This window comes from Daucus carota, chromosome 9, assembly GCF_001625215.2.
Source record: "Daucus carota subsp. sativus chromosome 9, DH1 v3.0, whole genome shotgun sequence".
NCBI classification, from domain to species: domain Eukaryota; kingdom Viridiplantae; phylum Streptophyta; class Magnoliopsida; order Apiales; family Apiaceae; genus Daucus; species Daucus carota.
Genome location: NC_030389.2, coordinates 14,495,254 through 14,520,320, shown reverse-complemented (window position 1 = coordinate 14,520,320; position 25,067 = coordinate 14,495,254). Strand labels below are relative to the sequence as shown.

The 25,067-nt window shown below is 40.4% G+C and overlaps 1 long non-coding RNA gene across 1 annotated transcript; it reads right to left on the bottom strand.

Annotated features, from left to right (window-relative positions):
- Nucleotides 1-17,711: 17,711 nt before the first annotated feature.
- Nucleotides 17,712-21,117, bottom strand: LOC108203492 (uncharacterized). The gene is made up of 4 exons (XR_001803400.2): nt 20,756-21,117; nt 19,687-19,885; nt 18,445-18,596; nt 17,712-18,126 (listed from the first exon to the last, which is right to left on the bottom strand). It is a non-coding gene; the product is annotated as an uncharacterized LOC108203492 (long non-coding RNA).
- Nucleotides 21,118-25,067: the final 3,950 nt, after the last annotated feature.

Below are 25,067 nucleotides of genomic sequence, written 5' to 3'. Positions count from 1 at the left end.
TAAACTAGTGATTTTCTCATACATGAGTCTTAATGCATAGATGTTTATGTATATTGGTCATTTCCTGGTCAGATAAGCCAAAAAAATATACGTGAACGATTTGGTTTGCAAAGTTTTAAGATAGTCACAACTCACTATATACTGAGGAGAGTCCTCACCTTAGAATGAACTGGTTAGGTCTTATGAAGGTCATAAGTCATGATCACTTACCTTGAAAAGCATCTCCGTAATACAAGACAAATAACTCAATAAATTATAGACGAAAAACAATATTAATCTCATGGGAATCTTAAGTCAAGACAATGAGGCAAAAAACAAAAGATCAATTTATATTAAAGACATCTACAGTTTATCATAAATCACGGGAATAAATCACGGGAAGAAGTTAATAATATGTTCAAGCCTCGGTGACAATAAAGTTCGAGGATTTGGAGGCTAATTAATTATCAGTGATTTAGTTGAAGTACAGGAAGAATTTTGTGAGCATATGATTGATTAATTATAATCAATATTTGAAGCAAAAACTAAGTTCCCCACAAGCTTGCTAATTGTACTTCCAGGATAGTGTGAAGACCAAGATCAATATTAATCATTTGTGAACTAAAACAGTGCACTAAGTGTCAGTACAAATGAGAAAGATAGTCTTGGTATAGTGGATAGTCTACCAAGAAAATAATATTCTGGACCGTCTACCACTAAAACGGTTTTTTAATATAAGGAACGAGTTATTCTAATGATAAGGAATGATTGATTTAATTGTTTATTTGTTAATTGATGAATATTGGAACAGTTGAGTGGGAATGAACAACTTAAGAAATATTGTTTTGAAATGACTGATTCCTTTGGCCTCAATTCAGCCACGTCACAACAAGTCTACAAATCATATATGTATTCTGTGCATTCACTTCACTTTGTGTTCCCACTCCAACACTTATGCACAAAGAGAGATCTAGGAGCTTGAGAGTTAAAGAACATGTACAATAGTATAATTGTCATTTCTTTAGCTTTGTATTAAATAGTTATAGAGGAGATCATTTGTACATAATTAATTCACCAGATTGAATTTATATCAACCTCAGGTTTTATCAATATATACCGTTAAAGATGACCATGAATAGCCAAAGGTGGGAAGGAGTGTATTATTACTTAATTTTATTAATATTATGGTTCCTTTTTAAGTTAATTTGTTAAAAATATTAAATATAAAAAAATAAGAGTCTTTTATATTCCAAATAGTAGCTTGAAGAAATACATAACATTGAAAATTAAATTTTAAACCTACAAGATTTTTCGAGTTAATGATTTGCCTTTTATATTGATCCCTATGGATTGGATAAAAACAATTCTTGAATGAGGTAACGCCAAAAAAAAAGGTAGTCCTAACAAAACAAGTTTTAATAGAAAAGAAAAATCCCCCGAGCAATTATCAACCAATCACTTAATTTGTCGATAGAAAGCTGATAAAAGCCATTTAAGCACAATAACTGCGTCAAGTGTTATTTTTTAAGTTATTAATATTACATAAAAGAAAAAATATATATATATCACACTTAATATTGTATGTTTTATATATGAAACAAATGGAAGAGATAGAAAAAGTTATTTGATCTTTTTATAATAATTAGTAGTAAACATTAGTATTTATCAATGTGTTTGATTAATGTATAATAAATCACTTTTAATTTAAGGAAATATAATTGTCGTATAATTAAGTTACTAATTATACATTATTTATGTGTTTGGGTAAATTTACTTTAAAGTGATTGGTAATGAATATTTATTTCAGAAATTCATTTTGTTTTGTAAAATTTAAGTTCTTCAACTACAAATATTTAGATAGACAAATTTTTTAATTAAAATATAATAATTAATAAATACAACTATTTAAATACAAACTACTCGATATAGTAAATATAGACTTTTGTTATTAGGTTCTAAGTGAAAATAACTTTTTGAAATTTTTTTATCCACATAAGTTTATTGAACAATTCACCACTTTCGGAGTCCACTTTAGGTGTACAAGTTTATCGCAATTCAAATAAACTTATAGCCCATCTGAGTGAATTTAAATGTAAACAAGACCCGTCCTATAATTTCAGTCTTGGCCAACTAATTAATATACATTTTAGGTGTTGGGCTATACAAGTTGGAGTTTAAGCAAAATTTAATTTACCAAAATTTAAACAAAAGCCCATTGAGCCCATACACCAGACATATAATTTCAACCTTGACCGACTCATATTGACAAAAAACCCTAATCCTCTTAGTTCAAGACTGGCATAGCACACCGCCACCTCTTCTCTTATTTAGCTCAGTTAATCTTAATCTTACGGCTTATCTTGAATTCTTTTACCCTAAATTTATATATATTGGGTATCACATGTAAGTATACTCATTCAATTACTCTATGTTTTACATGCTAATGTTATTTTATGTTAAATACTCTATGCTTGTGTAATCTACTTGATTTGATCTCTAATAGCTTTAATTTCATTCTTAGAGGGTATGCTCTTAGAAATCAAATTAAGTTTTGTTAGTAGAGATGCACCTTGTATCAATTGTGGGTTATTTTCGAAAGAAATTTTTTTTTTTTATAAAATTTCCTTTTAATTACAATTTTGAACTTGTTTACCTATAATTCATTTTAGTTTTACCTAGTATTTTAAAAAGATATAATCATATAATATTAGAGGAGATTTAAGTTTGATGACATTTCTTCTCTTGTAGAAATCTCAAGGACCATAGAAGTGACTCACTGGATCCTAGATCAAATATTTTACAACCTTCATATGAAGGTAATTGAAATACAAGGTATGTATTTTTGTATTTATTGTAATTTTTTTGGTGATATGTTATTTTATTTTTTAAGTACTTATTGTATATATACTTGAAAACTACTTTCTATGTAAGGTACAAGTTATACTCAACAAATTTTCCATGTCATATTTATCATAACTAGTAAAGAGGACAATATAAATCACATTATGAATAATATTTTTAATACAATTTATTTTATTGTCTTTTTAAGACATTTTGCACCTAATTTAAACAGAAGGTATTGAATCTTGTTCAAGATTTTGTATAATTTAAACTTCCTACTATGATTAAAATTACAAACTACATTAGATATTTCTCACGTCCTAAAAAGTTATAAGAAATTATAATATGATATTTTTTTCAGGTAGTTGTAAGATTCTATTGCAATATGGCAAACAATGAAGATCATGCTCCACTAACTAGTATCATAACCCCTGTCCCCTCTGTTGATAGAGGAATTTGGTGAATCAACAAACGTGAGGTTCGTTGACGGACTTAGGTGTTTCACGGTGATTATATGACGGAAATCCGCTGTGGGCGGTGGTTTTAGGTGTTTGAGGGTGGCTGAGATCAAGGGAATATATTTCTGCTCTCGTTCTCACAACTCTCGATATATCCCCTTGATGTGCCTACGTACCCCTTTATATAGGGGATCAAGCCGTACGTAGTTCTATAGAACCAGGAGTCCTAGTTTGATCAGGACTAGGCCTCTTGGGGATAAGACCAACCGTGGGTTGGAGACTTATCACTTAGAGTTCTACTCCAGTTAGAAGTAAGCCTTGAGACAACTACCTTAGAATCCTAGTCCAAGCACATCACGGATACGGCATCATCTCCACTACGAGAGATGACACTAACCGCTACTCTTTCGTAGCATGGAGGAGACATTAGATAGAGCCGTGACCACTTCCTTGAGATGTAGTGACGCGTCCTTACCCCTTAACGAAGGTTCTCACTAAGAGGTAAGACCAATGAGGAGCCAAGTTACACGATCGTCCCAGTCCCCCAATGAGGGCTAACTCACCAGAATACAGGACCCGGACATATGATCGGCCTTCATGTTACCCCTGAGGGCCTTCTACAACCATGATCACCCCAGGCCCCCGCACGAGGACAACCCGGCAGATAGCAGGACTGGGGATTATAGATCACGCCCGGACGTAACCCGGGAACTACCAGATGAGCCTGATAACTACCAGATGAGCCCGGCACTAGTCTTCATATCCCTCGGAAGGGTAGGTCTTCGTATCCCTCGGAAGGGTCGTCATTGAGACTCACTCATTCTCACACATACATATTATTTATCTGTGGGCGCGACCACGGAGGGCGCGCCCTTCATCTCTTGTCACTTACCCCTCTTCATTCTTCAGACACATGACACCTGCTCTTCAGACAAAGGGCCGCGCCTCCCGGGATTACCCCGTGGAGGGCGCGCCCTCTCCATTCCTCCGTAGCCAAAATTGGCTATAACAAGTACTCCCCAGATTTCACAGATATTATAAATGTCTATGGAATCTTCTCAGCATAACTATTCATCTCTCAATTTTCAGGCTTGAGTCATAAACAAGGGCATCTTTACCCCATAGATTACTCCATGGAAGGCGCGCCTTCACCTCAGACGGCGCGACCTCCATCCTTCGAAGAATTTGAAAAGTTGTGACCGTTAGGAGGACAGCTGGCACAATCGACTATAAATATCCCTCCACTTCGTCACTTTCACCATTTTCACACTCTTTCTCTCACAGCGGCGATTCCAACTCTCCAGGCGGCGATTCACTAATTTCCGGCCACTTCCAGCGATTTCTTTCCAGCAAATCAACTCCCCAACTCCTAAGGTACATTTTCGTTACTCATTTGCAAGATTTCATCACGTATTCGATTAGATCTACACATATGACCCTCTAACTTCCCGCTGTTCTTCGTGTTCTTGCTGTTATATATATGTATATGTATATGTATACATTGATTCGTTTGGTGTTTGATCCAAAACCCGTAGCTAGGTTAGAACAAAACTTGTTTGTGTGATAATGCTAAAGTTCGTTCAAGGCGCGGCCATGACTCAGGGCGCGCCGTTCTTGTTAATGTAGTGTCTCTCCATCCTTAATTAGACCAACCCTCTTTACCATAACCTTTACAGATGCTTTCCCACTTCCCTCATTAATACGCAAGGGCGCGCCCTCCTATTAGGGGGCGCGATTGTACGAACAGTCTTACGGACTACCCTCAAACGATATCGACTTTCATTCTTTTTTCTTCATCGCTTACTCTTTTTATTCATCTTCAGAGGCGCGCCCTTATAGCCTTTTTTCTTTTCATTTTCAGCTGGCAGACGAGGGCGCGTCTCCTCCTTTTCACCCATTCCGGGAGTTTTTGAACCGCATCGGAGTCTCTGTTTCCCCTCCTGAGGTCTTCCCCCCTTCTCCCCTACGAAGTCCACAGAGAGTTCCCCAAGATTTCTTGGATAAGCTTAACAAACAAATCACAGAAGGCACTTTTTGTTCTGATATGGATTCATCTTCCCCTCACCCCGAGGGTACACATAATGCACAGCAACCTACAGGGTGGACGCGCCCTGATGACTATGATTCGGAAATCGAATCCTGGTTTGATGACATCCCTACACGCTCCAAACCAGACGAAGCCACCCAGGCCGCGCCTTCCCCCAAAGCCGCGCCCTCCAGTCCAGATAAAGGAAAGAGTATTGCGATTGAAGGTTCTCCCTACTCCCCTTCCCATTCTTCAGCTTACGAGGAGAGCTCTTCCGAATCTGAGGGCGCGCCCGAGGAGGGTTTTAGTGAGTTTGTCATCACTTCTCCTGACACTTCTCCTGAACCTTATGAACATCCAGAAATCAAGTCATGGGAGGAAGACATAGATTGGGCTGAACTTCCTGACAATGAGACCCTATCTCCCAGGGCTGTGGAAGCCATTAAGAGAAGAGCAGGCAAACTAGCCTGTGTAGATCAAGATTCCCTCATCTCCTGGGATGAGCTGGAGTGGCTACAGGACTATTATCACATGCAGGGGAAGTCCGTGGTTCCCAAAGCAGGGATGCGGCCTCACAGATTTGACAAAGAAAACATCAGGATTCCGAGGATGGTCACCACCCTTAGGCACGTTCCCTTAGGCGTGACCGCGCCCTTACCTCAGTACTATGTTGACATGTGCGATTGGTTCAAGGTCGCGCCCATTCAACTGTCCCCCAACTCCTACATGCTGGCTGCAGGTCTGCGCATTCTTTTTGACAAGGTAGGCCTGGGCGCGCCCTCCATGCGGGAATTAAGCCACTTTTTCAGGCTTGCCCAAAGCCAACCTGGGTACTTCTACCTGGTTGTGCAACATGAGCATAACAAGAAGGGCTTGTCTGAAGGGAGAAACACTCACGTAAAGAAGTGGAAGGACACCTTCCTTTACACATATAACACTATGCGTGTCACTACTCAGTTCAATCCCAACCCAGGTATATTTTTAGGACTAACACCCTCTATGGGCGCGCCCTTCTGTACCTGGCGGAGGGCGCGTCCTCCTTTCTCTATTAAACCTCCTATTCATACTTCTCATCTTTTCTCTAGTGTACCACGAGAGGATCTCTCTTTCAACAGAAGAGGCCGCCCGTGTCAGCAAAATCTTTGAACTTCCGGCTGCGGAGCGGAACATCCCTTCCGTGGTAACTGAAGAAAACTTAATCAAAGTTAAGTTATTACCTGAGGAGGTGGGGACCAAAGTTGGGTGGAAGAGATTTATAGACGGGCGGCCTGTTGGCGAGAAACTGAAAGGGACCAAACGCAAGAGGTCCGAGTCTAGTGACTCAGATACAGACGATGATGGGGATGGTAAGTCGAAGCCGCGCCCTTAGTCGAGGGCGCGCCCTGATGCTTTTGTTATTAGTTTCCTGCATCCCTATTTCCACTCCCCTGCATCTTGCACTTGTACTACTTTTTACGCATGTGCATGATATACTTTTATTTGCCCAACTTTGATGGTAAAGGAGGGCGCGCCTATGCTCTAGAGAAGGCGCGACCTTATAAATCATGTCAGGTTCTAACCCTTGTCTTGTCTCTATCTTTTTCAGATATGCCTCGTCCAAGCTTTTTAGGCAAGAAGGGTTCTGCGATTCAACCGGCAGACAAGGCCGCGGCTTCGGGCTCCAAGCAGCCTCAGGGGAAGGGCGCGCCTTCGGCCCTAACCCGCACTATTCCTGAGGTCCTCGAGATCCCTTCCTCCGACCAACAACCTGCCAAGAGGAAAAGGCATTTGGTTAAGGGCGCGTCCTCGATGAGTAAATCGGCGCGCCACTTTGCCGATATGGGTGACACCTATGTCGAGGATGAGGAGTTGGAAAAATGGAGGGCCAAGCCTCAAGAAGAGAAGGACTCCTTCCTTCTTAAGGGCGCGGCCGAATTTCTGGTCCATCTCCATGACCGAGAGGAACGCAGGCTGGAGGACGCGTCCTCACTAAAAAAGGCTGAGGAAAATCTGGCTAAGCTGAAAGAGGATTTTCAGTCCTAAAAGGAGCTTCTGAGAAAAGCTCAGGAAGGTTGGAAAGGCTCCCAGAAACTGCTCAAGGAGGAGAGGGCGCGCCTTGAACCTCTCCAGAAGGAAGTGGAGTCCCTGAAGAAGTCCAATGAGGACTTAACCTCTGCCAACCAGGCCCTGAAGGAGAGTCACTCTTCCCTTACTGCCGCAGAAAGGAAGGAGGTCGAGGGCGCGGCCTTTGATGAGGGGGTAAACAGCTATGTGGCCACATTCGTGGCAGGCGCGCCCTCATTCGACTGGGCTAAGCACTTTGGATCCGGGATGGCGCAGTGGGTGGAGGAGTTTAAAGCCGAGCAGCCCAACCTCATTGCTACGAAAAAGGCTGAAATTGAAGAGGCTTTGGCTGCAGAACAGGCGCGCCCTCAAGACAATGTCACAGAGGACGCGACCAACAACCAAGCTTCGTGATTTATTTACCCTCTTTTTGAACAGATTATGAGGTGCGGGCCCTCTTTTAATGCCTCGCAAGTTGTATCTACTTAACTTGCGTTTGTTTACAAGACCTTTAATTTATCCGGGGGCGCGTCCTCCGGTAAACAACTGTTAATTTTCCAAGTCTATTCTCGCTTGCGTTGTTAACTTTAGCTATGTGATCATTTCATGTGACAAAGATATTTCTTTTAACTTTACTCCAGGGCGCGCCCTTAGAGTTACCGAGGGCGCGGCTTTTGCGCAGATGGACTGTACACACATAAAAGTTTTTATCGTCCTTCACGATACTTATTTTAAGTATTAAGTGTCACCTTTTCCCAACGCGCATAGTCTTGAGAGGGGGGCGCGGTCTTTCTTTTGACAAGGGCGCGCCCTTTGTTAAGCCTGTAACTCGATTAAGTTTTCTACTGTATTAGAAAGTGTGTCGAGTTGTGGCTTCATTATCTAGATATAAGATGCCATATCTTTTATAGCTACTGTACGAAGGGCGCGGCCTCCGTTTATCCTGGCACATTTTATCGGTGTCAAAATCATTTTCCCGAGGGCGCGGCCTCCATTTGCCTTAGCATATATTTCAGGGACTATTTTCTTATGCTATTGGCAGGGGCGCGGCTCCATAGCTACTTTGACAATTTTGTTCGAATAGAAACACACAACACATCTTTTTGTGGAAAATAGAGTGGCTCTAGGCCTTTATTAAGATGGTTGAGACATATTATGGCCTTGGGCCCATAGCTAAGTACGATGAAAATAATGCGCTCGAGTACGAAACCGCACCCGTCCCAGGGAGCTGTTAACCCCAAGGGGACATAAACAGACTAGCAAAAAACCCCTGCTAGGAGAGAGCATGCGTATATCACTACTCCCCTAGACTAGGGATGACATTAGTGTCATGGCTAGTCTATGCAGCCTTTGGCTACTGATAGTATTTCTTTAGGTGTTCCGCGTTCCAAGGACGCGGAACAGGCTTCCCGTCGAGGTCTTCTAACCTATAGGTTCCTTTCCATAGTATCACCTTCACTCTGTATGGGCCTTCCCAGTTAGCACCGAAGACCCCATGCAAGGGGTTCTTGTTGTTGAGCACAACTTTCCTGAGGACGAGGTCCCCTACTTGGAATGGGTGAGCCTTCACCTTGCTGTTGTAATACCTCGCTGTTCGTTGCTGGTATGCAGCTAATCGTATCTGCGAGGTAGCTCTGATCTCTTCAATCATATCCAAGTAGAGTCTTTGGTTGACGTCGTTGTCCTGTTTCTCAAAGTAATCTCGCCTGAACGATCCAGCTCCAACCTCTATTGGAACCATGGCTTCACATCCGTAGGTCAACACAAATGGCGACTCCCCAGTCGTAGTCCTAGGAGTCGTGTTGTAAGACCATAGCACCATGGGGAGTTCCTCCGGCCAGCTTCCCTTGCTATCTTCCAGCTTAGTCTTCAAGGTGTGTTTGATGATTTTATCACCGCCTCCGTCTGCCCGTTGCTCTGGGGATGGTACACCGCTGCAAAATCCTTCTTGATTCCGAGGTCATCACAGAGGCCTCTCAATTCCTTGCTGTCGAATTGCTTTCCGTTGTCCGAGATCAGCTTGTAAGGGATTCCAAACCTGCAAACAATAGAGTTAAAAACAAAGTCCTTGATCTTTTTGGCTGTGATGGTGGCTAAGGGCGCGGCCTCCGCCCACTTGGTAAAGTAATCCACAGCTACGACTGCGTACTTCACACCTCCCTTGGCTTTAGGGAGTTCCCCAATCAAGTCTATCCCCCACATGGCAAAAGGCCAAGGGCTGGTCATGCTGGTCACGGATGTTGCCGGGTTATGGGTAAAGTTGGCAAACCGTTGGCACTTATCACACGCTCTAGCGAAATCGAAGGCGTCACTCCTTAGGGTAGGCCAGTAGTATCCTTGCCTTAGGACCTTCATAGCTAATGAGTTGCCTCCCGAATGGTTTCCACATATGCCTTCATGGACCTCTCTCAGTACATAGGTGCACTCATCACCGTCTATACACTTCAACAGTGGCTGGTTGAAGCCCCTCTTATATAGTTTGCCGTCATACTCAACATACCTGGCCGCCTTATATCTTAGCCTCCGTGCTTCGGCTTTATCTTCCGGTAACTTCCCTTCCTTAATGAAGTCCCATATCGGTGTCATCCATGTTTGACGTTCGACGCCGTCTCCTACCTCCATGACATCCAGTTCTGGGATGCTAGGCACCTCTTGAACTTCCAATCGAATTACTCCCAATAAAGAAGCTTCTTTCTGAGATCCCAATTTTGCCAGGGCGTCGGCGTCTCCGTTGAACTCCCTAGGTACCTTGTTTACTTGCACTTCCTCGAATTGGTCTAGCAACCTCTGGACGCATCTGAGGTACATGGCTGTCTTAGGTCCCTTGGCTTGGTACCCTCCTTTTATGTGCTCTACCACCAGCATTGAGTCAAGCTTTACCACGAGCCTTCTGACTTTCATCTCGAGGGCTAGCTTCAAGCCTCCCACTAACGCTTCATATTCTGCGTCATTATTAGATAGTTGGAAGGTAAAGTGGATGGCATTTAAGAGCCTGTGTCCCTCGGGACTTATCAACACTATGCCAGCACCTGCCCCATCACTATTCACTGCTCCGTCGGTGTGCACCGTCCACCATAGTTCAGGGATGTCCTCTTTCGGGGCGTCCGGTTGTGGTGGTAAGTCTGGGTCATATTTGATTAGTAGGCCAGAGTTCTCTCCATCTTCTGGGAATTCTAGAATGAAATCTGCCAGGGCCTGACCTTTGATGGCGGTTCTTGGTCTGTAGTCAATGTCGAACTGTCCTAACTCAATCGCCCATTTCATCATCCTACCAGTTGCCTCCGGTTTATGCATGATTTGACGAAGGGGGTACGCGGTCCTTACCTCCACCTTATGCGCTTGGAAGTAGGGTCGTAGCTTTCGGGATGCATGTACCAAAGCGTACACCAACTTTTCCATACTTGTGTAGCGAGTCTCTGCGTCCAACAACCTTTTGCTTACATAATAGACTGGGGACTGACCCTCCGCATCCTCCTTTACTAACACGGCACTAATGGAGTAGTCTGAGACAGCTAGGTAGAGTACGAGCGTCTCACCTTCATCTGGTTTGGCTAAGAGGGGTGGCTCGCCCAAGTGTTTTTTGATTTTCACGAAAGCACTTTCACATTCTACCGTCCACTCAAAATCCTTGGATGCACCCTTCACGGCCTTGAAGAACTCTTTGCATTTTTCGGAAGACTTCGATACAAACCTGTTTAAAGCGGCGATCCTTCCGGTTAGGCTTTGGACCTGTTTAACATTGGTTGGAGACTTCATCTCTAACAAAGCTTTGATTTTCGCGGGATTGGCCTCGATACCTCTGTGATTTACCATGAAACCAAGAAACTTTCCTGACTCTACTCCGAAGACACACTTTTGAGGGTTGAGCTTCATCCGGTACTTCCTTAGGATTTTGAACATGTCAGATAAGTGGGACACATGATCGTTGGCTTTCTTGGATTTGACCAACATGTCGTCGACGTACACCTCCATGGTCTTTCCGATTTGTTCCTTGAACATCATGTTTACGAGCCTTTGGTAAGTCGCGCCTGCGTTGATGAGTCCAAATGGCATGCCAATATAACAATATAAACCTCTGTCCGTGATGAATGAGGTGTGCTCCTGGTCAGGCTCGTACATGGGGATCTGGTTGTAACCCGAGTATGCATCCATGAAACTAAGGAGAGCGTGGCCGGCCGTTGAGTCTACCAGCTGATCGATCCTAGGCAGTGGGAAGCTATCTTTAGGACACGCCTTGTTAAGGTCTGTGAAGTCTATGCAGGTACGCCACTTCCCGTTGGGTTTTTTCACCAGCACAGGGTTTGCTAGCCATGTTGGGTAGAACGACTCTTTTACTAGTCCCGCTTTCATGAGACGGTCTACCTCTTCCTGGAGGGCCTCAGCTCTTTCCCCACTTATGGGTCTACGCTTCTGTCTAATACCTTTTTTGGTGGGGTCGATGTTGAGATGGTGACACATAACAGCCGGATCGATCCCGATCATGTCTTCATGACTCCAAGCGAACACATCAAGGTTGGCCTTTAGGAACTCTGTCAGCTTGGTCCTTACCTCAGAACTTAGTTTCGACCCTATCTTAAGGACCTTGTCGTCACTCCCCGGTGTAACCTGTATCTCGACTGTGTCCTTAGCTGGTCCCGTGTTCTGCACGGGCATAGGCAACCTAGGGTCTAGATCAAAATCAAATTGTTGGGGGGTTGCCTTGTGTTCTGGGGATGCATCCTCGGGTGTTCCTTCAATTGGTACGGGGTCATCCAGTTCCATCACTACCTCTGCCTTGTCTATCTTCCGGATTTTGGCGGGGGGTGTGACCTCTACCTCCGCGACTTGCTCTCCACATTCTCCCACCTTTGACTCATGTGTGAGGGGTAGTTTATCCTCGAAGTGGATGTGTTTTTCGGATGGTAAGGGTGAGGGCGCGCCCTCCGTATCACTTTCCGGGTATTGGATGAAGTAGATAGCGTGGACTGAATGGAGTTCCTCGTGGGGTCTCACTCCTCTCTTTTCTTGGAAATTTTTGAGCGATCGGCCATAGCAGTCGCGAGACTCGTACTGAGATCCCTTTACGCACCCAACCCCTCCAGGAGTAGGAAACTTCAAAGTGAGATGATAGATGGAGGTGACTATCCTCATGTCTTTCAAGAGAGGGCGTCCCATTAGTGCATTATGAGCTGACGGGTGGTCGATGATTACGAACTCAGATATCTGTGTGGTCGCCCGTGGGGCTTCTCCCAATGTCACAGGTAGGCGGATGGTTCCTTTAGCCTTGATGGCCTCTCCTCCGAAGCCATAGATGTAGAGGTTCTCTACTGTCATGTCTTTATCTGGTAGTCCCATCTTCTTGTAAGTGTCGTAGTAGAGGATGTTAACCGAACTTCCATTATCCACGAATACCCGGTGAACGTTCATAGTGGCAATGCGCATGGCAACCACTAGGGCATCGTTGTGGGGATGGTGTACCCATCTGGCGTCGTCCTCTGTGAAAGTGATGTCCATGGTCTCTCCTTTGAAGACTCTCGGGGCCCTGGCTGATAGATGGTTCACGTTGGTAAGAGGGTAGTTCCTTGCCTCCTTGGCGTATCTCTCCATCGCCTTTCGACTACCACCACCTATGTAGGGGCCTCCGAATATGCTCCTAATGCTACCTTCCCTCACAAACTGGGTATCATCCTGTTTCTCATCGTCTTTATTTTCGGGTGACCTTCCGCGGGCGCGCCTTTCCGGTGGGTGATCCATTCTATATTTCTTCACCCATTCCGTTAAGTAGCCTGCCCTGAGTAACTCTTCGATCTCTTCCTTAAGGTGTCTACAGTCCGCGGTGTTATGCCCAGCCGATTCGTGGAAGTCGCAATATTTTTTCTTGTCTTTGGCAACATTATAGGGAATAGGCTGCGGCTTTCGAAAAGGGGCCTTATCTTTACTTACCGCATAGATGTGCTCGGCTGACGCCACGAGAGGGGTGTACGTGCCTGGTTGTCTCAGGGGACTCCAATTCCTTCTATCACTAGCCATGTGTACCCTTGCTGGGGAACGTCCACGTCCTTTTGGTTCCGGACTAGGTGTGTGTTCCTTTCTCTTACCCCGCGACTTGGCGATTTCTTTCTGATTCTCGGCGAGTGACTGTTCTACCTTCTTGAAGGACTCGGCTGCTGCGTACAGCTCTGACAGGTTAGACGGGTCTTTCCCCTGTAGGTGCTTCCAGAAATCGGTACCAACCTTTAAGCCGGCGATGAGGAAATTTTTCAAGGTCTCATCTGACGCTCCTGTAACCCCCATAGACTCCTGGTTGAACCTCTTGAAGTATGCGGTTAGAGATTCGTTATCGCGTTGTTTGACGTTGGCTAAGGTGGTGACTGGTGGGGCGTATTTGGTCGCGGCTTGAAACTGCATCATGAACATTCGCTGCATGTCTACCCAAGAAGAGATCACACCTTCCCCTAATTTCTGAAACCATTGCTGAGCACTTTCCCTCAGACTTGCCGCGAGGAACCTACACCTGACGAGGTCTGGGATTTGATACAAGTCCATCTCAATGTTGAACCTGATTAAGAATTCCCGGGGGTCCGAATTGCCATGGTATCGAAGGTCTGCATTCACATGTCTGAACCCTGTTGGGAGTTGGGCGTCACGAACTGCAGCGGTGAATGGTGAAGGGATGTTAGGTACAGCGGTGGAATGTCCAGCTTGTAGGAGGGCAAGTAGTTTCTTAAGGTCTTCTCCGTTGATGGTTCCGAGTCCAGGGATGGTTTGCGTAGCCGTTTGGGTAGTAATGGGTGTAACCGTTGTGCCGGTATTATTTGCTAGGGTAGTGATAGGTGTGGCCACAGTATTGGCGGTTGCCGCCTGGGGTTTGAACGACGGTCGTAGCAAGGGTCGTCTGCGTACCCGTGGGTGTTTGTTGTTGGGTTCCAGTGGCCTGTTGGTTGGTCGTGATGGGAGTTGTTTGCTGAGGGTTGGTGATGATAGGAATAGTTTGCTGAGCATTACCTTGAGCATTGGCTTGAGGGTTTGTGCCCGTATGATTGTGAAGAGTGGTTTGATTGGTCACGCCCGTCTGGCCATTAGGTGTGGTTTGCTGAGGATTGGTTTGATGGGCTGCGCCTGTGTTGCCATTGAGGGGGCGCGACCTCCTTCGACCTAACTGGTTTGGCGTGTGCTGGCTAGACTCGCTTTGCGAGGGGAGGTACTCAATTATGGGTGGTCCGCGACCTCTTCCTCCGGCCGACGTATGGTCTCTGCCTCTACCTCTTACTCCCCGGTAGGTTCTGCCAACACCCGTGTCACGCCTTTGCTCTGAGGGCGTGCCTTGGGTTCCCTGGCGTTCTCGCTGTTCCTCTCCCGCCAAGTGCACAATCATGGCTAAGCTGTCTTGTGTGATCCCAAGTCTTTCAGCCAATGGTCGGGCGTTTGTGTTCTGATTTCCTCTTCCTTGCCCCGACCCTCCTGGTTGAGTTGGTGGTATGGAGACGGTCAAGGGCGCGCCCTGGGTGCCATGAGCCCCGTGGTTGATGGTTGTTCCTCGGGGATGGTTAGCGCCAGGAGTTGCATCTTCATATTCCAACATCCGAGGTGTAGGGCGTCTAAATCGTCTGCGTCCCCTCCTATCATGGCTCCTAGACTGGTGAGGACGTCGGGGTGCGAGTTCTTCTAGGACGGACTCCAGGGTATTCAACCTTGTGTTGTATCTTGCTTGATTTTGTTCCATTCGGTGAAGGGCGCTAAGAAGCTCCGTATTACTGACCACAACCGGAGGTGGGTTGTTAGGCAAGGTGCGGGGGTCTTCAATGTGCACCGGTGAGTACGGCTCTACTGGTTCGTCTTCAACGTAGTACTCTCCTTCATATAAATCATCGTCGTGGTTGGCCATCTCTTCCTCTCTGAGATTTCACCTGGTTCCCCTCCTTCTAGCGCCAATTTGTTGATAGAGGAATTTGGTGAATCAACAAACGTGAGGTTCGTTGACGGACTTAGGTGTTTCACGGTGATTATATGACGGAAATCCGCTGTGGGCGGTGGTTTTAGGTGTTTGAGGGTGGCTGAGATCAAGGGAATATATTTCTGCTCTCGTTCTCAAAACTCTCGATATATCCCCTTGATGTGCCTACGTACCCCTTTATATAGGGGATCAAGCCGTACCTAGTTCTATAGAACCAGGAGTCCTAGTTTGATCAGGACTAGGCCTCTTGGGGATAAGACCAACCGTGGGTTGGAGACTTATCACTTAGAGTTCTACTCCAGTTAGAAGTAAGCCTTGAGACAACTACCTTAGAATCCTAGTCCAAGCACATCACGGATACGGCATCATCTCCACTACGAGAGATGACACTAACCGCTACTCTTTCGTAGCATGGAGGAGACATTAGATAGAGCCGTGACCACTTCCTTGAGATGTAGTGACGCGTCCTTACCCCTTAACGAAGGTTCTCACTAAGAGGTAAGACCAATGAGGAGCCAAGTTACACGATCGTCCCAGTCCCCCAATGAGGGCTAACTCACCAGAATACAGGACCCGGACATATGATCGGCCTTCATGTTACCCCTGAGGGCCTTCTACAACCATGATCACCCCAGGCCCCCGCACGAGGACAACCCGGCAGATAGCAGGACTGGGGATTATAGATCACGCCCGGACGTAACCCGGGAACTACCAGATGAGCCTGATAACTACCAGATGAGCCCGGCACTAGTCTTCATATCCCTCGGAAGGGTAGGTCTTCGTATCCCTCGGAAGGGTCGTCATTGAGACTCACTCATTCTCACACATACATATTATTTATCTGTGGGCGCGACCACGGAGGGCGCGCCCTTCATCTCTTGTCACTTACCCCTCTTCATTCTTCAGACACATGACACCTGCTCTTCAGACAAAGGGCCGCGCCTCCCGGGATTACCCCGTGGAGGGCGCGCCCTCTCCATTCCTCCGTAGCCAAAATTGGCTATAACACCCTCTTTCTCTCGGGATAGATAGTCTTTATCTCCGCCGTAAATACCCAAACGTAAAGTGGTGTGTGTCCATGTATAATTGAGTAATTAGATTAAACTGATAATTAGTAATAAGTAAGACCCCAGGACACTAACCTTTGGAAGAAAGACGGTCACCCGAAAAAAGAATTGTTTCTATCGAACCACTTTGATCCTCAAAAATCTCGATTGTATCCTAGGAAAGTGTAGCGTGCAAACTTTTCAAGAATATAAGGAGATTGAAGGTCGGCGTTCTGATTCTAATTACTACAGTCGATTTGAGTATGATGCTTATAATAAAAAAATTTATTGATGTCAAAGATGCTGATTGGTAAATGGTAAGCGATATGTGACTCCTAGTTACTTGTTATTTGTGTTTATATTACTCCTTTCAAAGTGTCTAATTTGCCTATTCTTAAATCTTAATTACAGTCTGTGCATTTGCGGAAACCCTTAAAAACTTGATTTGTATGTCCAGTGTTACATATGCAAATCAAGGTATGGTATCCATAATTATAAAGAAAAAAAATTCTCTTTTATGTATCAATGTATGTGCTTTATTTTCATTTCTACCATTTCAAAAATAGAAATCTTGAGGCACGTACATTAAACTCTTTTATTTACTTATGTTGAATGTTGAATAGATTCTATATTTTCATAAGAAGTGTGATAAGCCGGTTTCTAGTTTAAATTAGTTAACACCAAGAACTATTATTTGCTTAAACGTGCATGCCCTGTGATTTCATTTTTCATAGAAGTTTCTGTGTTTTGTTGATTGTGCTTTTTCATGTTCCTTGTAGGTTCCATCCATCTTGTGCCAACAGTGTTGCAAAGAGTTCATGTATTATTTGTTGTGATAACTTCAAGAACTCCCCTAGCGAGGTCAGACATGTTGACGTTTTCTACATTCATAATAATCAGGAGCAATCCGCGGACAAATGCTTTGAAAGGCATCTCAAGTTTCTTAGAATGTGCAAACACTAGTACAAACTGGACTTTCAGCGTCGGTCAAATAACCCCTAAGGCGTCGGTTAAGTGGCGTAGCCAATGTAGGAGACGCTATAGGTATAGGTCTACAGCGTCGGTTAAGCTGGCGACGCTTTTGGTTGATCATTAGCGTCGTTGGTCAAGAATGCCGACGCTGTTGGCCTAGCTATTGCGTCGGTTCTGGAAAATGCCGACGCTGTTGCTCCTATCTATTGCGTCGGCTCTAGAAAATGCCGACGCTGTTGCTCCTATCTATTGCGTCGGTTCTGGAAAATGCCGACGCTGTTGCTCCTATCTATTGCGTCGGGTGTTTGAATAACCGACGCCTAAAGTAATTTTTTGTAAAAAAAAAAAATTTATATATTTTGTAAGCATTTAGCAATTTACCATGATCAAAAGAATAATAAGATCAAAACACATAGAAAAAATTAACCATCAATTCAATCTTATTAATAAAAAAAAGTATTACATAGTTATTTATTACAATAACAAATATGTCTGCACAAAACACCCACCATTGAGAAGGTCTCATAAATAGACTTGACTGGCAGGTCCCCTTCGAGGAGGTCCCAAAACCTGGGTCCTAGAGTTACTATAGTGAAGAATCGATGTAGTGGTGTGTACCGGAGATGCAAGGCGAAGAAACAATAATGTAGTAGTCTCACTCAGTTGCAGGACACATTTTTAATCAGAAATAGAACAAATTGAAGTAATGACAACTGTGATTGCATTTCACTGTCTTATCTTTAACCTTGAATCATTTTCAAGCAAAAAAGAACTACTGGCAGCATTGTTTGAATCTTCAGTCATTAACATCCTCAGGGCAGATATTACCTGTGAGTCGAATAAAATATATCAGGGCTAAGGTGTATATTTCTTAAGTCTGCAAATAATCTAATAACTGTAAATATGAGGTTGTAAAGCATAATGTTTCAATAACAAAAAAATGGTTGTAAAGCATCAATGATAAAGTGCCCCCTCCCCCCTGTTATGACCAGATAAATTAATGTTTAACAGTACCAAGTACTTTTCCTATTTTAATCACTCATTGTATCAACAAGATGATAGTCTAAGAGAGTTAAAATTAAAAACCAACTCTGCGTTACATGGTGAAAATGAACCATATGTGAGGGAAGATTAGTTCAGACTTACATCTGGGGAAAGGCTACGTGTACCATACTTGTCATCCCTGCCGTTGCTAAATATTACCTCATTTGTTTTCTTGTAGCACCTATGTTCCAGTTCTGCTTTTAAGGACATTTACCTCATTTACAATATTGTGCTATCACTGGCCTTGGGCAATCCTGTTATAATTATTTGGTTAGAATAAACAAGGCACCTAATCATCCAAAATTAGTTATAATTTACACTACTGAAGTGAAGTTTCTCCCTTTCTATTTGTAGTCATACAGATCAGAATCACTGAAGCAAAAATGAACTAATTGATATATTAAATAGCTAGACATACGACTAGTAATCTTCTTTGAGAATCTGCCATTCTTATTCCAACTCAATGCCATAGTTCCGCAGACTGTTCTAATATAGAGCCACTAATAAACCTGACCAACTTTGGCAAAAAAAAAAAACCTGACCAACTATCCTAATGCAATTTAAAAGTTAAGCCACTACTACATAAGCTGAGATATTTCCAGAGTACTACATATATACTGCGTTTAACTGGAAGTTCTGGTAGCATGTTTCACGATACCTCTTTATACCATTATGTCATGCTCATGTTTAGTACTAAAGCATGTTTATACACACAGTATTGGAATAGTCAATCAAGTTTGCTGTCGTACCAAGCTTTGCAAAAATAAGTCATCTGAAATGACTTTTTTAGTTGGAATGGTATGAGATATACTCCCTCCGTCTTTTTTTAGTTGTCACTTTGACTTTTTGCACGTAATTTAAGGTGATTAAAAAACATACTTCCACTTATTATTTCTAAAATTTTCTTTGTATGAATAAAAATATAAACTCTAAACTTTAATTTAAAAAAGAAAATTTAAAAAAACAATAAGTGGAAGTATGTTTTTTAATCACTTTAAATTACGTGCAGAAAGTCAAAGTGACAACTAAAAGGGACGGAGGGAGTAATACTAGAAGGACTTTAAAATGTTAGTAATATTTCAGCATGACATAACTTAAAAAAATTACAAAACGGCTAATTGCAATAGTTATATATATTAATATTAGTAAGCTGTATGAACCACTGACCACAAAATTTAAAGTGAAAGCTTCGAGTAAATCATACAGAAATGAACTGTTATGAACACAATATTGTCAAGGACATTACCAGATGCTGGCACAGCAGGAGAAGAGGTGTTAAGGACATTACCAGATGCTGGCACAACAGGAGAAATGAAATGTTAAGGACATTTACAACAAGATTACCTCATTTGTTTCTTTGTAGCACCAATGTTCCAGTTCTGCTAATCCAATCTTGATATAACTGCCATTGCTAAATATGCAGCATTCTCTTCTCAAAAGAAGGGTGCAACCAGAACACAAATAGAACTGCAGTCAGCACATGATTAATTCCACCAAGTAAAGTAGAAGATATAATTGAATAACACTCTAATATATGTCTTTCCTGTAAAGAAATACAAACAACAATGCAGTTAACTTGCAGTTAAAATTATCAGGAACAATAAGAACATCATTTAGAAATGTACAAAAACACATTACACGAGTAGCAATGTACCATGCACCATAGTAATAAAATATTGGAACAAAGCACAAAAGTCACTGCATCTAATCTCGTGTATATCTATGCTTTTTATACTACTGGTTTTTTTTATAGCTAATTTACTTTGAGTACTGATTATCATAAGCAGGTGATTATCTCTTGTTATGGAGCACTGTAACGTTAATTCGATGTTTACCATAACTTATCTGTTATAGAGACAATCAAGTTTACTTGTCTAAATGTACTAATTGTTTGATACTATTGCTGGTTGTGTGCAAATTGACAAGAACAGGACAGTGACCATTATCTAAAAACAATCAATGCATACTTCAAAAAACACTTATATGATCATTATCTAAAGCAAGTTCATAGTTTTTTCAGAAAAAACTTAAATGATCTCAAGAAAGTTCCTAGTCAATGCATCTCCTTTCCTGAAACGGCAAAGACACAACCTATTGGACATACCGAAAAAGTTAAGTCATCTGCCTTCAAAATCGTCACAAGTTGAAATACCCAAGAAACCACTTATTGGACTTGCTCTTAGGCATTTCTCCAAATAGCTTAACTACATGAACTGGTAACCCCACAATACTAAGTTACTTCAAGATTATAGTTATCATTTTTCAAAAACAGAATTTCACTTATCCCTAAAAATTAATCCTTTCCCTTAAAATAAAAAAAAATGCAATTCTCTCTAATCTAAGTACCATGTAACAATAATTCCACAGGCTATATCATACAAATGCAACTAAGAGAGGGAGAGAGAGAGATTACCAAAGATGCCCAAATGAATTGATCACCTGTGAAGAACCCTTTTTATTAATAAATTAATAAATACCATGATCGAATCTCGAACCAAAGGTTCCCAATCCAATATAGCTACATCTCAACTGGAAAGCACAATCTGGAAATCACAGCTTTGCAAGCTCCCTCGATCGCAAACACGCGATTCCAAGAAAGAAAGTCGGAGAAAATCAATTCCCAGCGGAGAGAAAGTGGAGTCGAAAGATTAATTTGATTATAAATTATAAATTGAAGAGTAGAGAGTGGAGTTAATTATTCAGAGAGCGGAGAGTGGGGAGATGAACGTGGTCTCGTTCAGCGATGCACTGATCAGATGTGAAAATGAAAGAGTCCCTAACAGGTGAATTAACACCAACACTCAAAATATATATAATATATTTTTATATTTATATTATAGTTATAATTTTAAAAGTATATTATATAAATATTCATATATTATAATATATTTTAAGCTATGTATTATAATAAAACTAAAAAATTATATATTATAATACAAATTTAAAATTATATTATATATAATATTATATATTATAATACAAATCAAAATATAACTTAAAATATAACTTAAAATTATAACTATAATATATATAATTTAACATATTATAATACAAATTATATATATTAAATTATAAATATAACTTAAAATTATATATTATAATACAAATCAAAATATAACTTAAAATTATAACTATAATATATATAATTTAATTTAATTATATTTATAAGGTTTTTTGCGTTTTCTGTACTAGTATATATATAATAATAATATAATACTACCTCCATCCCAAATTAGACTAGTTGACTTTGGCCACGTAACTTTAGATGCATTGACCGTCTCCCTCCGAAATTTATTTTTTTGTTTTTTTTCGTAAATGAAAATTTCGTATTTTAATTTTTATTTGTAAAAATAAAATTTTAAAAATTATATATATAAAGTTTTAGCATTAAAATTATATTATATATAATAGAATATTAAAATTAAAAGATATATATATATATATATATATATATTTATTTATATTATATAATATATATAATTTAATTTAATTGAATTATAAAATTATATTATTAATAATAAATATTTTAAAGTTTTAGTAATATCTTATATGATATAATTACAAATATAATATTAAATTATATTATACATATAATCATACGTTAAATTATAGTTATAAAATTACATAACATATAATAATTTTAAATAAATATAACATCTAGAGCGTCGGCATTCTCCCGACCGACGCTACAAGTGAACCTATAGCGTCGGCATTTTCCCGACCGACGCTACAAGTGAACCTATAGCGTCGGCGTTCTCCGGACCGACGCTAGAAGTGAACCTATAGCGTCGGCGTTCTCCCGACCGACGCTACAAGTGAACCTATAGCGTCGGCGTTCTCCCGACCGACGCTACAAGTGAACCTATAGCGTCGGCGTTTTGCCCAACCGACGCATAAAAGTATCTACAGCGTCGGTTCTGTCTTTAACCGACGCTAAAGGGGCGACGCGGAAAGTCATTTCTGTACTAGTTAAAGATATTTAAAAAAGAGAAGATCCTTACATAATTAAAAAAATTAAGGAGTATGCCAAATTTTTGTTTGTCTCGTGGAAAATGGTTGGTTTGTTGTTCCACTCCTTTGGTTTGTTGTTCCACTCCTTTTATTATTGTAACTTAATAAATTATGACTACTAATTTTAATTTTGGAATCATATAAATTTTTAGAAAAATAAATAAATTACATTTGATATCATAGTTCTAATATAAAGCACATTAGTAAGTATAATCTAATAAAAGTTGGATCACATATATAGAACCCTACCACATATAAAAAAAATTAAGAAAAAGATGTGAAGATAGGTAATAGAAGTTTTTTTTTTTTGATAAATGAGTTAATTCAATAATAAAAAGCCATATGGCATCTACAAAAACAATGGCGTCGAACAAACAAAATACACAAACAATCACCGATCAATCCATTCTTCTTGGTAATAGAATCACGCGATTTGTTGAAGATGATATTTACACATACTTCGCCACATTCGCTTTGGCCATAACCAGTTTGAGCTATCGACTGAGAATGCAATCCCCTAACAACTTTCATTACTAAATCAAGCATCATACTCACACAAATGGTGAGAAAATAACAAAACTCACAGAAATGGTGAGACAACATAAACAACCAAGATCAAACACGAACTAAACGTGATAAACTAGCAACTTTAGATTTGCAAATACGTAAATGAAATACTAACTAAACCACAAAAATCCCTAGATATGGGGAACAAAACCACAAAACAGAATAACTCGGGCCACTTTAGAGAATAAAATCACCAGGGAGAATGAGAAATTAGCAGTCCCGTGAAATTGAGATCTAGGAAAAAGGTGTAATCGGAAAAGGTTTTGAATCCTTAGATCCGAAAAATAAACTAATGCCAAAATTTAAGAAAAATTGGATGAATCTTACTTAACAAGAAAGATACTCAGGAAAATCACTAAATTTATTAAAAGAAGGGAGAAACACAAAAAAAAAAAAATACCGTTTGGGGCTTTCCACCGGTAGATACATAAATATGGTTAGTTACATATATAATAATGCAGTTTCTCCTTGGGTATATATATTCTACTTTAAGGTGTGATTATAGTCATAGATGGTCAATTTGACCATGAATACCCAGAAGACACAAGGAGTATATTATTTCTCTATAATCCAATATTTATGTTACACCATTAGTATAACATTACTTTATTTTATTAATATTATGATTTTTTTTATGTTAATCTGTTAAAATTATTAAATATAAGAAAAGACAAGATTCTTTTATATACCAAATAGTAGCTTGAAGAAATACATATCATTGAAAATTAAATTTAAAACCTACAAGATTTTTCATGTTAGTAAGTTATTAATATTACATAAGAGAAAAATAATATTATATTTTTCATGTTAGTACATTTTATATATGAAATAGATGCAAGAGAAAGAAAAAGTTATTTGATATTTTTATAATAATTAGTAGTAAACATTAGTATTTATCAATGTGTTTGATTAATGTATAACAAATCACTTTTAACTTTAAGGAAATATAATTTTCATATAATTAAGTTTTTAATTTTACATAATGTATGTGTTTGGGTAAATTTACTTTAAAGTGATTATTAATGAATTTGTATCTTAGCAAAAAAATTTTTTGTAAAATTTAAGATATTTAACTACAAATATCTAGATAAATAGATTTTCTAATTAAAATATAATAATTAATAAAGGGAAAAATATCAAATTGGTGACTCGTTCCATTCAAATATATCAAGTAAGTCACCACTTTCCAGTTTGACTCAAATTGGTCACTGAAGTACCTCTTTTGTTCAGTCCGTTAGAGTCAAACAAACGGAACGGTCGTTTTTAACGCTAAACGTTAAAATAAACGCTAAATTAGCAGAAGACAGCCACATGGAAATGAGTTGTCATAATGACTCGATTAAGACAAAATAAAACCCAAAGAATCTCCGAAAAATATATACATATACATGTATGTATGTATATGTCCTTCAGTTCCTACGCAATATGTATATTTGTATATTTGTCTGAGATTCTTTGAGTTTTATTTTGTCTATTTTAACGTTTAACGGTAAAAATGCAAATATGTATATTTGCATATTTATTTGTATATACAAATATGTATATTTGTATATTTGTTTGACTTTAACGGGTTGAACAAAAGAGGTACTTCGGTGACCAATTTGAGTCAAACTGGAAAGTGGTAACTTACTTGATATATTTGAATGGAACGAATCACCAATTTGATATTTTTCCCAATTAATAAATACAACTATTTAGATACAAACGGCTCAATTTAGTAGATATAGACCTTGGGATTGGGTGCTAAGTGAAAATAAAGGTCCTTTTAAAAACGTAAGTTTTTCACTTTCACGGAGTCCAATTTATGTGTTTATCAGAATTCAAACAAACGTATGGCCCATGTGAGTGAATTCAAACGTAACCAAGATCCATCCTATAATTTCAATCTTAACCAACTAATTAATATACATCTTAGGTGTTGGGTTATACAAGTTGGAGTTTAAGTAAAAATGCACTTTACCAAAATTTAAACAAAAGCCCATCAAGCCCATACACCAATCAAATAATTTCAACCTTGGACGACTAAGTGACAAAAACCCTAGCCATCTTAGTTCAAAACTAGCATAACACAATGCCGCCTCTTCTCTTCCCTCTTAATTTAGCTCACTTAATCGTAATCTTAATCTTAGGGCTCATCTTGAATTTCT